Raw genomic sequence first — 16,515 nt, 5'->3', positions numbered from 1 at the left:
ACAATTACAGAAATACAGATTAAACAATGAATTTGAAAAGTTGAAGGTAACTACTGATTGAGTGAAATCAGATCTTATAAAACCTATGAAACTCTGAAAATAAAAATAAAGAGCAAACATAGTTTGCATTTTTAGAGAAATAAAACAAGAAAAACAATGAATTATAAAAGGTAAAACAGAAAAAACGTTGAAAAATTATAACACTGAATATACATGAAGAGATTATCCTGAAAGGCAATATTAGTGATATCGAAGGTATTGTCAATATTGATGATACTGACACTAATTGGAATCAAAGACAGAATCCAACTAAAGATGCAGTGACACAAAATATATTGAAATCAAAAATAGGCAATTTATGGTATGCAACTTTAAATAAAACAAAAAGCAGAACAGTTCCCATTAATGTCAATTCAAAATTCAAGAAACAAATAATAGGACAAATGTTTTATGGGCATTGCAAAACAATTCACCCCTAGTTTTTTTACTCTTTCCATATACCAAAAATGGACAAAATATACAGGTTCTAGATAAATTAATAGGAATGATTTATTATTTAATCTTGTGACTTAAAAACAGAGAACACATTATCAATATTTAGCATAATCTTGGCCACGAAAGAAGTCTCAAAAAGTTACAATCAATAGAAATGAAACATATTGCATAAGGAAAATAAATTTCTTAAGATTTTAGAAAGCAAAACAAAACACACTGTGTTGGGTTAAAGATAAAATAAAACTTGTAGTTACAGGCTATTTAGAAACAGAAAGAAAGAGAAAGGTAATGGCAATGAGATTGAATAAGAGAAAAAATAGTTCAACATTATAAAATCTCTCTGTAATTTTACATTAATAAATAAAAGGAGAAGTATTTAAATATATTCACAAATGATTTTAAAAGGGAATTTGATAAGTCCTAACAGCTATTTTTAAAATAAAAACTCTATATGAAATAAAACTAACATAACATGAACTCTCTAAAATCAGCAAATGTTATGATAAACATGAATGGTGAAGTCATTTAAATAGAAAACAATATAGGAATGTCTACTATTACCACCATTATACATACATACACACATATATGTGTGTGTGTGCGTGTGTGTATACAAATATATATATATATATATACACACATACACATATGCATATTTTGGAAGCTTTAGCTAATGCGATAGGCTATGAAAATGAAACAATTAGTACAAATACTAAAATAAGGTACAGTAATATATGTTGTATAATTATATACATAGAAAAACTAGAGAGAGACCTAATAAAATTCATGAGAAGTAGAAAACTAATTTGCCAAATGATATGGTTTGGCTCTGTGTCCCTACCCAAATCTCATGGCAAATTGTAATCCCCATGTGTTGGAAAGGGACCTGGTGGGAGGTGATTGGATCATGCGGGTGGATTCCCCTATACTGTTCTCATGATAGTGAGTGAGTTCTCACGAGATCTGATTATTTAAAAGTGTGACACTTTCTTCCTTGCTGTCTCTCACTCCCTCTCTCTTGCTCTGATTTGTGAAGAGGTGCCTGCTTCCCTTCACCCTCTACCATAATTGTTAAGTTTCCTGAGACCTCCTAGTCATGATTCCTGTTACGGTTGTGGAACTATGAGTCAATTAAACTTCTTTTCTTTTTAAATTACCCTGTCTCATGTAGTTCTTTGTAGCAGTATGAGAATGAACTAATACACCAAGGAGTATGAATAAAAAATAGATATATAAAACTTACTAGTTCTTATTTGGAAAGACATAAGTTAAAAAAATACTCAGACTCAATAGCAAATACACATGTATATATTTAAACATCTTAAAGGTATAAGAACTATAAAAATTTTATTGAAGGAAATTAAATAAGATCTAAATAAATGGAGATATATAAAATGCTCCCAATTAGAAAAAAAGTAGTAATTTTAAAACATCAATTTTTCTGAAATTATTATGTAAGTATGGTGTACTTGCAACCAGAAACCCCATTAAAACTGAATAAAGCCCAAGTGTGGTGGATAATGCCTGCAGTCCCAGCACTCTGGGACGCTGGCGCGGGTGGATCACTTGAGTTCAGGAGTTCAAGACAAGTCTGGGTAACATGACAAAAGGCTCTCTCTACAAAAAATCCAAAAATTAGCCAGATGTGGTGATGTGCACCTATAGATCTAACTACGTGAGTGGCTGAGGCAGGAGGATCACTTCAGCTACTGAGGTCAGGGTTACAGTAAGCCGAGGTCACACCACTGCACTCCAGGCTGGGTGACAGTGAGACTCCGTCTTGAAAAAAAACCTGGATAAAATAATGTAAATATTGAAATGACAGAATATCTGAGTCAATAAAGAACAATTTGAGATGAGAATAGTTAAAGGAAGATTTCTCTTAATCGATTTAAATGTTCTTAAAAAGCAATACAGATATAAAAGACAGTGTAGAAAAACATTCTGAATATGTATGACAAAGGGTTAATATACCTGATATTAACAGGCAAAGACTAAAGTCTGCTAATAAAAAATAACAAACAATCCCTCCAACATGGACCTGAACAGGCAGCTTAAAGAAAAGAAAATTAAAATGTCCAATACACATATGAATACGTTAAAACTAAAACATCAATGAGAAACCATTTCTCACTCATTAGATTGGCAAACACAATTTCATTAGTGACACTATGCCATGTGGGAGAAGATTCAGAGAAACAGACACTCATGGCTGGTGTGAGCATGAATTACTGCAGCCTTTTCAGAAAAGATTTGGCAACATCCGCTAAATTTTAAAATATACTACAGACTGACTGACCCAGCAGATCCAGCTTTTGGAATCTACCCTATATAAATAAAAAGATCAACATGTATCCTATAGAAACAAGAACTGCAGAACTTTCAATGCTCTCCATTTCTTCAAGAGTGAAACCCAGATCCTTACACTGTTCAAAGGTAATGTAATGATCCAACCTTCTCTCCTCTCCCCTTGATCACTTCTGTCTGCTCACACTCACCTATTTGTTGTTTCTTGACTAACCAGACATACTCTAGCCTTAGGGAATTGATATTGACTGTTTCTTCTGCCTAGCATAGATACATGTATCTATGCAGTGAACTAATTTCCTTCTCTCTTTTTGATCCTTGATTCACTATTACCTTCTCAATGAGATTTGCTTTGACCAACCTATCTAAAATCACAACCACAATCCCCCATCCTGCCTCCATACTCCCAATCCCCTCATCTGCCTCTATTTCTTTTTTCCATGCTCTTGTCAATCCCTAACGTCTTAAATAAATTACACACTTGTTTGTTTATTGTTTATCATCTTCTTCATTGTCTCTCTTCTCCCAAAAATACGTATGCCATAAGGGCAGTGGCATCTGTTTTGTCCATTGATTTTTCTTGAGTACCTGATATACACAAGGTGTTCAATAAGTATTTGTTGACTACATTCTCATAAATACAGAAGTATTTATTGAAGCATTGTTTTTAGTAGCAAAACGACAACAACAACAACAGCAACTCCACAATAACACATACCTCTAAACCTGAAAATAACCTGATTGTCCATTTGGCAGAATGGTTGAGTGCATTATCATAAATGTACACTGTTGAAATATTACATAGCTATTTAATTGTAGCAATTTGGGTTGAAGGTAATAGTTTTGCTGTTCCATGAAAACATCATGTTCAGATTAATACATTATGATCCCATTTTTATATAAATTAAACAAAAAAGTCTTTCATTTGTATATAAAATTCAGAATAAATGATAGGGGAGGCATGAAACCACTACACCCCAGGTGTTAACACTGGCTTAGTGGACAGTTTCAGGGTTCTAACCAGATCCCTTCAGATCTTTCTTTTCACCATTTTTTTGGTAACATCAGAGGAAAGAGAAATAATAAATAAATAGAATAAGACTTTAGAGTAAGTATATTTATTTTATTTTATTTTTGAGATGGAGTCTCTCTCTGTCCCCCAGGCTGGAGTGCAGTGGCTTGATCTCGGCTCACTGCAACCTCTGCCCCCTGGATTCAAGCAATTCTCCTGCCTCAGCCATCCTAGCAGCTGGAATTACAGGCATGTGCTACCACTCCTGGCTAATTTTTGTACTTTTAGTAGAGATGGGGTTTTGCCATGTTGGCCAGGTTGATCTCAAACTCCTGACCTCGAGTGATCTGCCCACCTCTGCCTCCCAAAGTGCTGGGTTTACAGACATGAGCCACTGTGCTCAGCCTAGAGTAAGTATATTTAATACCCCCATAACTTATTCAATGATATTGTTTCTATAAAACAACCAACTAGTAAACTTAGAAATGTAAAAATTGAGTTTCAAATTCAAAATTAAAGGTAGGCAAAATAATAAAACATTTAGGAATGAATTGAACAAACAGAATGCAAGACTTGTATGCTGAAAATGACAAAACATTACTAGAGAAATGAACGATCTAAATAAATAGAGATACCCATGTTCATGGATTGGAAGACTCAATATATTTAACCTGACAATTCTCTCCAAATTGACCTATAAACTCAATGTGATTCCTATCAAAATTCCAAATGGCTTTTCTGAAGAAATTGAGAAGCTAATCCTAAAATTTACATGGAATTGCAAGAACCCAGAATAGCCAAAACAATCTATAAAAAGAAGAAAAAAGTTGGAAGATTTATACTTTCTTATTTCAACACTTATTATAAAGCTACCCATATCAAGACAGTTATTGTACGGGCATAATTCAGTGAAACAGAGATGAGAGTGCAGAAAAAATCCTTGTGGTTTTGGCAATTGATTTTCAACAAAAGTGCCAAGGCAATTAAATGAGGAAAAGATAGTCTTTTCAACAAATACTACAAGTACAATTGCATAGATACACGCAAAAATACGAATGTAGACTCTTACCTCACATCATATACATGAATCAACTAAAAATGGATCATGGATCTAAATGTAAGAGCAGGGCTGGCTTCATGAGCATGCATCCTGTGCAGTCACAAATGACTCTGTGCTTGTTTAGTGTTCTGCTTTCACTGTTCTGAAATCCTTAATAACTTGTGAGCAAGGATCCCCCATTTTTATTTTTCACTGGGTTCCCCAAATTATGTAGTAATCTTCTAAAAGAGCAAAAATGGCAGGACTTTTGTAAGAAAATAAAGGCAAAAATCTTTGTGACTTTAGGTTAAATGAAGAGTTAGCTACAACATCAAAAGCATGATCCTTAAAATAATAAATTGATAAGCTGAAATTTAACAAAACTGAAATCTTTTGTGTTTCAAGTATGCTATTAAGAAAAAGAAAAGACTAGGCACAGTCTGGGAGAAAATATTAGCCAATTATATTTTCAATAAACTACTTATATTCAGGTATGTAAAGAATTCTGACAGCTCTATAAGAAGATAACCCAATTTAAAAATGGGCAAATGATTTGAACAGATATTTCTCCAAAAGACACATGGAAGATAATAAAGACAAGAAGAGATGCTCAGTATCATTAGTCATTAGAGAAAAGCAAATTCAAACCACAACAAAATACTAATATGCATTCATTGGAATGGCTATAAACACATACAATAACAAGTTTTAGCAAAGATGTGGAAAAACTGGAATCCTTACACGTTGCTATGAAATGGTCTTCTGGAAATAGTGTACGATAGATTTTGTGAAAGTTAACTATCACGTTACTGTTACTATAACGTTACTATATTTGCATGCAAGTCTTTGTGTGGATATACGTTTTCATTTCTAGGTAGATGTTTAGCAGTTAAATTCTTGAGTCATATAGTTTCACTTTGACTGTGTTGCTCCTCCCCAAGGCTGGCAAAGTGCCATATCAAGAGGGTTTTCCTGAGCCCAAAGTTTCTCCAGTGGGGAAAAGAGAGCCTGAGGAGGACATCCAGCTTCTGTAGCATTCTGTGCTACATCTTAGGAGGCCCACTTCTGTCTTGTCTCATGGGAAACAAAGGGGAAATCAGTGGGGCTAGACCACCTGTGTTTGACTAGAAATGAAGAAGTGAGGGCAGGGTTCACAGTGGCCAGTGCATGGATCACCATGCTAGTACTGTGTTCCTGCCATCAGCACCCTAGCAGAGATCTCAGCCAGCGGCTCTGCCCAACTGCAGAGGCAAGCTGGTGACCCTATTTGGCCAGGGAGCATAGTCAGCAATTCTAACTGGCTTGGGTGCCTAGTCAGCAATCCAGGCCAGCTACAGGGTTTAGCTTTCTGTCTTGTTGGACCAGGGAACCCCCAAAGAGATTCTGCCCAGCCTCAAAGCCTAACATATGTCCTTGACCACGCAGGTAATCGAGCCAGCCACTCTGCCTAACTACAGAGTATGGCCTCTAGCCTTGCTAACCAGGAAGCCCAAATAGTAACCCTGCCCAGCCTCAGCGGCCAGCCAGCGACCTGCATGGACAGTAAACAAAGCCAAGGACACCTCCCAACTGAGGGGCACAGCTATGTGGCCCCAACCAACCAGAGATCCCAGTCTATGATCTGCAGCCATTTCCAGGCAGGGAGTATAGCCAGTCACCCCGTCCAAATGTAGAGCACGTCCTATGGCCCCACTTCATCACACAGCTCAGCCAGTGATGCTGCCAAACTATGGGGCACAGCCTGCAGTTCTGCCTAACCAGGGATTCCAGAGAATGATCCCATCTGACAGAGGAGCCCAGCTTGCAGCAAGCTGGGGCATAGCCTGTGGCCCCACCAAACCCAGGCACCTGATAACAATACTGATTGACACTGAAGCACAGCCAGTGGTTCTACTCTGGAAGAGAACCCAGACAGTGACTCAACCCAACTGCAAAACACAGCCTGCAACCCTGATTAATCACAGAGCCTAACCTGTGGTCCCACTGAACAGTAGCTTGAGGTCTTGTTCCATCTCAGAGGCCAGCCAGTAGCCCTGCCCAACCAAAGAGTCCAACCAAAACACTCAACAAACCATACAGGCCAGCCAGTGGCCCCAGCAAACACCAGAGCACAGGCAATAATCCTGCACAACTAGAGATCTCAAAAGCAAACTGTGACTATTCATGGATGCTACCAGCTGACCTGTCCAGATCTCCAGGAAACACTGACTACTAAAGGGCTTTCCATGCCAAAGCAAACCTATAAAGGTTGGAAGAGGTTACTTCTTCCTCAAATTTACAGACACTAATGTGAGGATACAAGGATCATAAAAAATCAGCAAAAAATAAAACCCCTAAAAGAAATTAATAAGCTCTAACAACTGACTCTAAAGAAATGAAGGTCTATGAGCTAACTGACATTCAGAATAATTCTCTTTAAAAAGTTCGGTGAACTACAAGAGAACACAGATGGACAACTCAACAAAATCAGAAAACAATATATAAACAAAATATAATGCCAATAAAAAATAGGAACCATTAAACAAACCCCCAGAAATCCTAGATCTAAAAAATACAATGACTGAACTGAACAATTTAACAGAAAATTCCAACAGCTTACTTAAGCAGAAGAAAGAATCAGTGAACTGAAAGAGAAGTCATTTGAAATTATCTACTTAGAGGAGCAAAAAGAACAAAGAATGAAAATGAGTGAAAAAAAGCCTATTGCGTTTATGGGACACCATTAAGTGAAACAACATACAAATTATGGAAATTACAGAAGAAGAGAGAGAGAAAAATGAGCAGAAAGTCAATTTAAAGAAGTAATGACTAAAAACTTCCCAAATTTGGGGAGATAAATGGACATTTAGGTTCTTGAGGCCCAAAGTTCCCCAAACAGGTTCAACAATACAATTCTACACCAATAAGTATTATAATTAAATTATCAAAAGACAAAAAGATAATTTTGAAAGCAGCAAGGAAAGCATAACTTATCACAAAAAATGGAGCCCTCATAAGACTAACAGTAAAGTTTTCAGCGGAAACCTCTTCTCAGCCCAGGAGAGATTAGGGTGACACATTCAAAATATTGAAAGAAAAAAAACCGCCAACCAAGAGTGTTACACTTGGTAAATCTATCTATCTTAAATGAAGGCGTGATAAAGGTTTTTCCAAAAAAAAAAAGTTGAAGGAGTTCATCATCAGTAGACTTGTCTTACAAGAAATGCTAAAGTGAGTTCTAGTTCTTCAAGCTGCAATGAGATGGTATTAGTTAACAATATAACAATATATAAATATACAAAACTCACCAGTAAAGGTAAAATTTAGTCAAAGTCAGAAATCTCTTATATTGTAATGATTGTGCATAAATCACTTTCAATTCTAGCATAAAAATTAAAAATCAAACATTTAAATAAGTATAACTATAGTAATTTGGTTTTAGATATCCAATATAAAAATATATAAATTGTAACATTAGTCAATTAAAATATGAGGGAGGAGAGAAACAAAAGTGTAGAGTTTTATATGTGGTTGAAGTTGTTAGCTTAAAATCAGATGATATAGCTATAAGATATTTTATGTAAGCCTCACAGTAACCACAAAGGAGAAAGGAGTCAAAGCATATCACTTTAAAATTCATCAAATCACAAAGGAATGCCACAAGAAAAAAAGAAAGGAAAAAAAAAAAAAAGAACTACAAAACAGCCAGAATACAAATTACAAAACAGCCAGAATACAAATAACAAAACAGCAATAGTAAGTTCTTACCTATCAATAAATGGATTAAATTCTCCAACCAAAAGAAATAGAGTGCCTGAATGGATTATGAAAACCCCACAAGATCCAACAAGTTGCTGCATGTAAGAGACTCTGGTAGGTTTAAGAATACATGTAGGCTGAAGGTGAAGGTATGGAAAAAGATATTCAATGCAAAAAGTGACCAAACGAAAGCAGTGGTAACTATCTTTATGTTGGACAAAATACACATTAAGTAAAAAATGGCCACATAAGACAAAGAAGGTCAATATATAAGGATAAAGGGGTCAATTCATCAAGAGGATATAACAGTTGTAAATATTTTGACAATAGCATTGGAATATCTAAATAGCTAAAGCAAATACTAACCAATCTGAAAGGAGGAAGAAACAGCAATACAATAATAGTAAGGGACTTTAATACCTCACCCTTAACAATGACAGATGAATCAGACAGAAAATCATAAGGATTTTGATCTTGAACCAGACTTTAGATCAAATGGACCTAAAAGACATATACAGAACATTTCACTGAACAGCAGCAAAACACATATTCTACTCAAGTGTACATGTTAGGCCACAAAAGAAGTCTTAATAAATTCAAGAAGACTGAAATCATACCAAGTGCTTTTCTGACCACAGTGGTATGAAACTCGAAATCCATAACAGGAGGAAATTCAGAGAATTCATAAATTCTGTAAGGAATGCATAAATAATGTAGGGAAGTTAAACAATACATTCTTGAATATCCAATAGGTCAAAGAAGAAGCCAAAAGGGTAATTTTAAAATATTATGAGGCAAACAAAAATGAAAACAAAACACTATGGAAAGGAAGCACTAAATATGGAAAGGAAAAACCATTACCAGCCACTACAAAAACACACTGAAGTACACAGCGCAGTGACACTATGAAGCAACCACATAAACTAGTCTGCAAAATAACCAGCTAGCATCATGGTGGCAGGATCAAATTCACACATAACAATACTAACCTCAAATGTAAATGGGCTAAATGCCCCAGTTAAAGAAACCACAGAATGGCAAACTGGATAAAGAGCCACGACCCATCAGTATGCCATCTTCAAGAGACCTATCTCATGTGCAAAGATACACATAGGCTCAAAACCAAGGGATGGAGGAAAATTTACCAAGCAAATAGAAAACAGTAAAATGCAGGAGTTTTGATCCTAGTTTCTGACAGAACAGACTTTAAACTAACAAAGATTTTAAAAAGACAAAGAGAACATTACATAATGGTAAAGGGTTCAATTCAACAAGAAGAGCTATCTGAAATATACATGCACCCAATACAGGAGCACCCAGATTCATAAAGCAAGTTATTAGAAACCTACAAAGAGACTTAGACTCTCACACAGTAATAGTGTGAGACTTTAACACCCCACTGACAATATTAGACACATCATCGAGTCAGAAAATAAACAAAGATATTCAGGGCCTGATTCAGCTCTGGATTAAGTAGACCTGATAGATATCTACAGAACTCTCCACTCAAAAACAACAGAATACACATTCTTCCCATCACCACACAGCACTTAGTCAAAAGTTGATCCCATAATCAGAAGTAAAATACTCCTCAGCAAATGCAAAAAAAACAGTAATCATAACAGTTTCTCAGATCACAGCACAATCAAATTAGACCAAGATTAAGAAAGCAGCCATAAAAAAGGATGAGTTCATGTCCTTTGCAAATCAAAACCACGAGATATTATCTCACACTGGTCAGAATGGCTATATTAAAAAGTCAAAAAACAATAGATGCTGGTGAGGTTGCAAAGAAAAAGAAATGCTTTTACACTGTTTTTGGGAGTGTAAGTTCAACCATTGTGGAAGACAGTGTGGCAATTCCTCAGAGACCTAGAGGCAGAAATACCATTTGACCCAGCAATCCCATTACTGGATATATACCCAAAGGAATATAAATCATTCTGTTATAAAGATACAACCACATGTATGCTCATTGCAGCACTATTCACAATAGCAAAAACATGTAATCCACCTAAATGCCCATCAATGATAGACTGGATAAAGAAAATGTGGTACACATACACCATGGAATACTATGCACCCATAAATAGGAACAAGATCATGTCCTTTGCAGGGACATGGATGGAATTGGAAGTCATTATCCTCAGCAAACTAACTCAGGAACAGAAAACCAAACACCACATGTTCTCACTTATAAGTGGGAGCAGAATGTTGAGAACACATGAACACATGGGAGGAACAACACACTCTGGGCACCTGTCGGGGGTGTAGGGAGAGGGACAGCATCAGGAAGAATAGCTAATGGATGTTGGGCTTAATACCTAGGATGATCTGTGCAACAAACACCATGGCACATGTTTACCTATGTAACAAACCTGCACATCCTGCACATGTACCCCTGAACTTAAAAGTTGAAGGGAAGAAAAAGGAAAGACAAATAAAAGAAAACAAAACACACCAAAACTTATGGGATGCAGCAGGAGCAATTCTATCAGGTTTATAGCTATAAACACTTGGAAAAAAGAAAAATCTCCAACAACGTAGCTTTACACCTGATGAAGAAAGGCAAACTAAGCACAAAGTAAGGAGAAGGGAGAAAATAATGTAGATTAGAGCAGAAATAAATAGGGAATAGGAAAACAGTAGAAAAGATCAACAAAACTCAGACTTGGTTCTTTGAAAAGATTTTAAAAAATGGATAAATCTTTAGCTAGACTAACCAAGGGAAATAAGAGAAAGAACTTAAAACTTATAAATGAGACAGGAAAGATTACAACTAATAACACAGTAATTCAAAGAATCATTAGGCTACTATGAACAATTATGCATCAACAAATTGGATAACCTAGAAGAAATAGATAAATTCCTAGAAACATACAACCTACCAAGACTGAATCATGAAAAAACAGATAATCTGAAGAGACCAATAATAAGTAAACTGATTGAATAAGTAGGAAAAAAAAACCTTTCCATTAAAGAAAAACGCAGGCTCCGGGAGCCAAGATGGCCGAATAGGAACAGCTCCGGTCTACGGCTCCCAGCGTGAGCGACGCAGAAGACGGGTGATTTCTGCATTTCCATCTGAGGTACCGGGTTCATCTCACTAGGGAGTGCCAGACAGTGGGCGCAGGTCAGTGGGTGCGCGCACCATGCATGAGCAGAAGCAGGGCGAGGCATTGCCTCACTTGGGAAGCGCAAGGGGTCAGGGAGTTCCCTTTCCGAGTCAAAGAAAGGGGTGACGGACGCACCTGGAAAATCGGGTCACTCCCACCCGAATATTGCGCTTTTCGGACCGGCTTAAAAAACGGCGCACCACGAGATTATATCCGGCACCTGGCTCGGAGGGTCCTACGCCCACGGAGTCTCGCTGATTGCTAGCACAGCAGTCTGAGATCAAACTGCAAGGCGGCAGCGAGGCTGGGGAGGGGCGCCCGCCATTGCCCAGGCTTGATTAGGTAAACAAAGCAGCAGGGAAGCTCGAACTGGGTGGAGCCCACCACAGCTCAAGGAGGCCTGCCTGCCTCTGTAGGCTCCACCTCTGGGGGCAGGGCACAGACAAACAAAAAGACAGCAAAACCTCTGCAGACTTAAATGTCCCTGTCTGACAGCTTTGAAGAGAGCAGTGGTTCTCTCAGCACGCAGCTGGAGATATGAGAACGGGCAGACTGCCTCCTCAAGTGGGTCCCTGACCCCTGAGCCCCGAACAGCCTAACTGGGAGGCACCCCCCAGCAGGGGCACACTGACACCTCACATGGCCCGGTACTCCAACAGACCTGCAGCTGAGGGTCCTCTCTGTTAGAAGGAAAACTAACAAACAGAAAGGACATCCACACCAAAAACCCATCTGTACATCACCATCATCAAAGACCAAAAGTAGATAAAACCACAAAGATGGGGAAAAAACAGAACAGAAAAACTGGAAACTCTAAAAAGCAGAGTGCCTCTCCTCCTCCAAAGGAACGCAGTTCCTCACCAGTGACAGAACAAAGCTGGATGGAGAATGACTTTGACGAGCTGAGAGAAGAAGGCTTCAGACGATCAAATTACTCTGAGCTACGGGAGGACATTCAAACCAAAGGCAAAGAAGTTGAAAACTTTGAAAAAAATTTAGAAGAATGTATAACTAGAATAACCAATACAGAGAAGTGCTTAAAGGAGCTGATGGAGCTGAAAACCAAGGCTCGAGAACTACGTGAAGAATGCAGAAGCCTCAGGAGCCGATGCGATCAACTGGAACAAAGGGTATCAGCGATGGAAGATGAAATGAATGAAATGAAGCAAGAAGGGAAGTTTAGAGAAAAAAGAATAAAAAGAAATGAGCAAAGCCTCCAAGAAATATGGGACTATGTGAAAAGACCAAATCTACGTCTGATTGGTGTACCTGAAAGTGATGGGGAGAATGGAACCAAGTTGGAAAACACTCTGCAGGATATTATCCAGGAGAACTTCCCCAATCTAGCAAGGCAGGCCAACGTTCAGATTCAGGAAATACAGAGAATGCCACAAAGATACTCCTCGAGAAGAGCAACTCCAAGACACATAATTGTCAGATTCACCAAAGTTGAAATGAAGGAAAAAATGTTAAGGGCAGCCAGAGAGAAAGGTTGGGTTACCCTCAAAGGGAAGCCCATCAGACTAACAGTGGATCTCTCGGCAGAAACCCTACAAGCCAGAAGAGAGTGGGGGCCAATATTCAACATTCTTAAAGAAAAGAATTTTCAACCCAGAATTTCATATCCAGCCAAACTAAGCTTCATAAGTGAAGGAGAAATAAAATACTTTACAGACAAGCAAATGCTGAGAGATTTTGTCACCACCAGGCCTGCCTTACAAGAGCTCCTGAAGGAAGCACTAAACATGGAAAGGAACAACCGGTACCAGCCACTGCAAAATCATGCCAAAATGTAAAGACCATCGAGACTAGGAAGAAACTGCATCAACTAACGAGCAAAATCACCAGCTAACATCATAATGACAGGATCAAATTCACACATAACAATATTAACTTTAAATGTAAATGGACTAAATGCTCCAATTAAAAGACACAGACTGGCAAATTGGATAAAGAGTCAAGACCCATCAGTGTGCTGTATTCAGGAAACCCATCTCACGTGCAGAGACACACATAGGCTCAAAATAAAAGGATGGAGGAAGATCTACCAAGCAAATGGAAAACAAAGAAAGGCAGGGGTTGCAATCCTAGTCTCTGATAAAACAGACTTTAAACCAACAAAGATCAAAAGAGACAAAGAAGGCCATTACATAATGGTAAAGGGATCAATTCAACAAGAAGAGCTAACTATCCTAAATATATATGCACTGAATACAGGAGCACCAAGATTCATAAAGCAAGTCCTGAGTGACCTACAAAGAGACTTAGACTCCCACACATTAATAATGGGAGACTTTAACACCCCACTGTCAACATTAGACAGATCAACGAGACAGAAAGTCAACAAGGATACCCAGGAATTGAACTCAGCTCTGCACCAAGCAGACCTAATAGACATCTACAGAACTCTCCACCCCAAATCAACAGAATATTCATTTTTTTCAGCACCACACCTATTCCAAAATTGACCACATACTGGGAAGTAAAGCTCTCCTCAGCAAATGTAAAAGAACAGAAATTATAACAAACTATCTCTCAGACCACAGTGCAATCAAACTAGAACTCAGGATTAAGAATCTCACTCAAAACCGCTCAACTACATGGAAACTGAACAACCTGCTCCTGAATGACTACTGGGTACATAACGAAATGAAGGCAGAAATAAAGATGTTCTTTGAAACCAACGAGAACAAAGACACAACATACCAGAATCTCTGGGATGCATTCAAAGCAGTGTGTAGAGGGAAATTTATAGCACTAAATGCCCACAAGAGAAAGCAGGAAAGATCCAAAATTGACACCCTAACATCACAATTGAAAGAACTAGAAAAGCAAGAGCAAACACATTCAAAAGCTAGCAGAAGGCAAGAAATAACTAAAATCAGAGCAGAACTGAAGGAAATAGAGACACAAAAAACCCTTCAAAAATTAATGAATCCAGGAGCTGGTTTTTTGAAAGGATCAACAAAATTGATAGACCACTAGCAAGACTAATAAAGAAAAAAAGAGAGAAGAATCAAATAGACGCAATAAAAAATGATAAAGGGGATGTCACCACAGATCCCACAGAAATACAAACTACCATCAGAGAATACTACAAACACCTCTACACAAATAAACTAGAAAATCTAGAAGAAATGGATAAATTCCTGGACACATACACTCTCCCAAGACTAAACCAGGAAGAAGTTGAATCTCTGAATAGGCCAATAACAGGAGCTGAAATTGTGGCAATAATCAATAGCTTACCAACCAAAAAGAGTCCAGGACCAGATGGATTCACAGCTGAATTCTACCAGAGGTACAAGGAGGAACTGGTACCATTCCTTCTGAAACTATTCCAATCAATAGAAAAAGAGGGAATCCTCCCTAACTCATTTTATGAGGCCAGCATCATTCTGATACCAAAGCCAGGCAGAGACACAACAAAAAAAGAGAATTTTAGACCAATAGCCTTGATGAACATTGATGCAAAAATCCTCAATAAAATACTGGCAAAACGAATCCAGCAGCACATCAAAAAGCTTATCCACCATGATCAAGTGGGCTTCATCCCTGGGATGCAAGGCTGGTTTAATAAATGCAAATCAATAAATGTAATCCAGCATATAAACAGAGCCAAAGACAAAAACCACATGATTATCTCAATAGATGCAGAAAAAGCCTTTGACAATATTCAACAACCCTTCATGCTAAAAACTCTCAATAAATTAGGTATTGATGGGACATATCTCAAAATAATAAGAGCTATCTATGACAAACCCACGGCCAATATCATACTGAATGGGCAAAAACTGGAAGCATTCCCTTTGAAAACTGGCACAAGACAGGGATGCCCTCTCTCACCACTCCTATTCAACATAGTGTTGGAAGTTCTGGCCAGGGCAATTAGGCAGGAGAAGGAAATAAAGGGTATTCAATTAGGAAAAGAGGAAGTCAAATTGTCCCTGTTTGCAGATGACATGATTCTATATCTAGAAAACCCCATTGTCTCAGCCCAAAATCTCCTTAAGCTGATAAGCAACTTCAGCAAAGTCTCAGGATACAAAATCAATGTACAAAAATCACAAGCATTCTTATACACCAACAACAGACAAACAGAGAGCCAAATCATGAGTGAACTCCCATTCACAATTGCTTCAAAGAGAATAAAATATCTAGGAATCCAACTTACAAGGGATGTGAAGGACCTCTTCAAGGAGAACTACAAACCACTGCTCAATGAAATAAAAGAGGATACAAACAAATGGAAGAACATTCCATGCTCATCGGTAGGAAGAATCAATATCGTGAAAATGGCCATACTGCCCAAGGTAATTTACAGATTCAATGCCATCCCCATCAAGCTACCAATGACTTTCTTCACAGAATTGGAAAAAACTAAAGTTCATATGGAACCAAAAAAGAGCCCGCATTGCCAAGTCAATCCTAAGCCAAAAGAATAAAGCTGGAGGCATCATGCTACCTGACTTCAAACTATACTACAAGGCTACAGTAACCAAAACAGCATGGTACTGGTACCAAAACAGAGATATAGATCAATGGAACAGAACAGAGCCCTCAAAAATAACGCCGCATATCTACAACTATCTGATCTTTGACAAACCTGAGAAAAACAAGCAATGGGGAAAGGATTCCCTATTTAATAAATGGTGCTGGGAAAACTGGCTAGCCATATGTAGAAAGCTGAAACTGGATCCCTTCCTTACACCTTATACAAAAATCAATTCAAGATGGATTAAAGACTTAAACGTTAGACCTAAAACCATAAAAACCCTAGAAGAAAACCTAGGCATTACTATTCACGA

General features: G+C 37.8%; 1 protein-coding gene across 17 annotated transcripts in view; it reads right to left on the bottom strand.

Annotated features, from left to right (window-relative positions):
* The window catches only part of SP140L (SP140 nuclear body protein like), an 81,583-nt gene that overhangs the window by 49,513 nt on the left and 15,555 nt on the right, over positions 1–16,515 (bottom strand). Inside the window, exon 1 of one of the 17 annotated variants that reach the window (XM_063791759.1) lies at positions 11,843–12,121. The exons of 14 other annotated variants lie outside the window; for them this stretch is intronic. The gene's annotated coding sequence lies outside the window, so the exon portion shown is untranslated. Of the gene's footprint in view, positions 1–11,842; positions 12,122–16,515 lie in introns of those variants that run through there. 2 more of the 17 variants (XM_063791762.1, XM_063791765.1) reach the window with 2 other exon arrangements.

Source organism: Pan troglodytes, chromosome 13 (assembly GCF_028858775.2).
Source record: "Pan troglodytes isolate AG18354 chromosome 13, NHGRI_mPanTro3-v2.0_pri, whole genome shotgun sequence".
Lineage (NCBI taxonomy): Eukaryota > Metazoa > Chordata > Mammalia > Primates > Hominidae > Pan > Pan troglodytes.
Note: the sequence above shows the minus strand (reverse complement) of the source record. Positions and strands in the feature narration are given on the sequence as shown.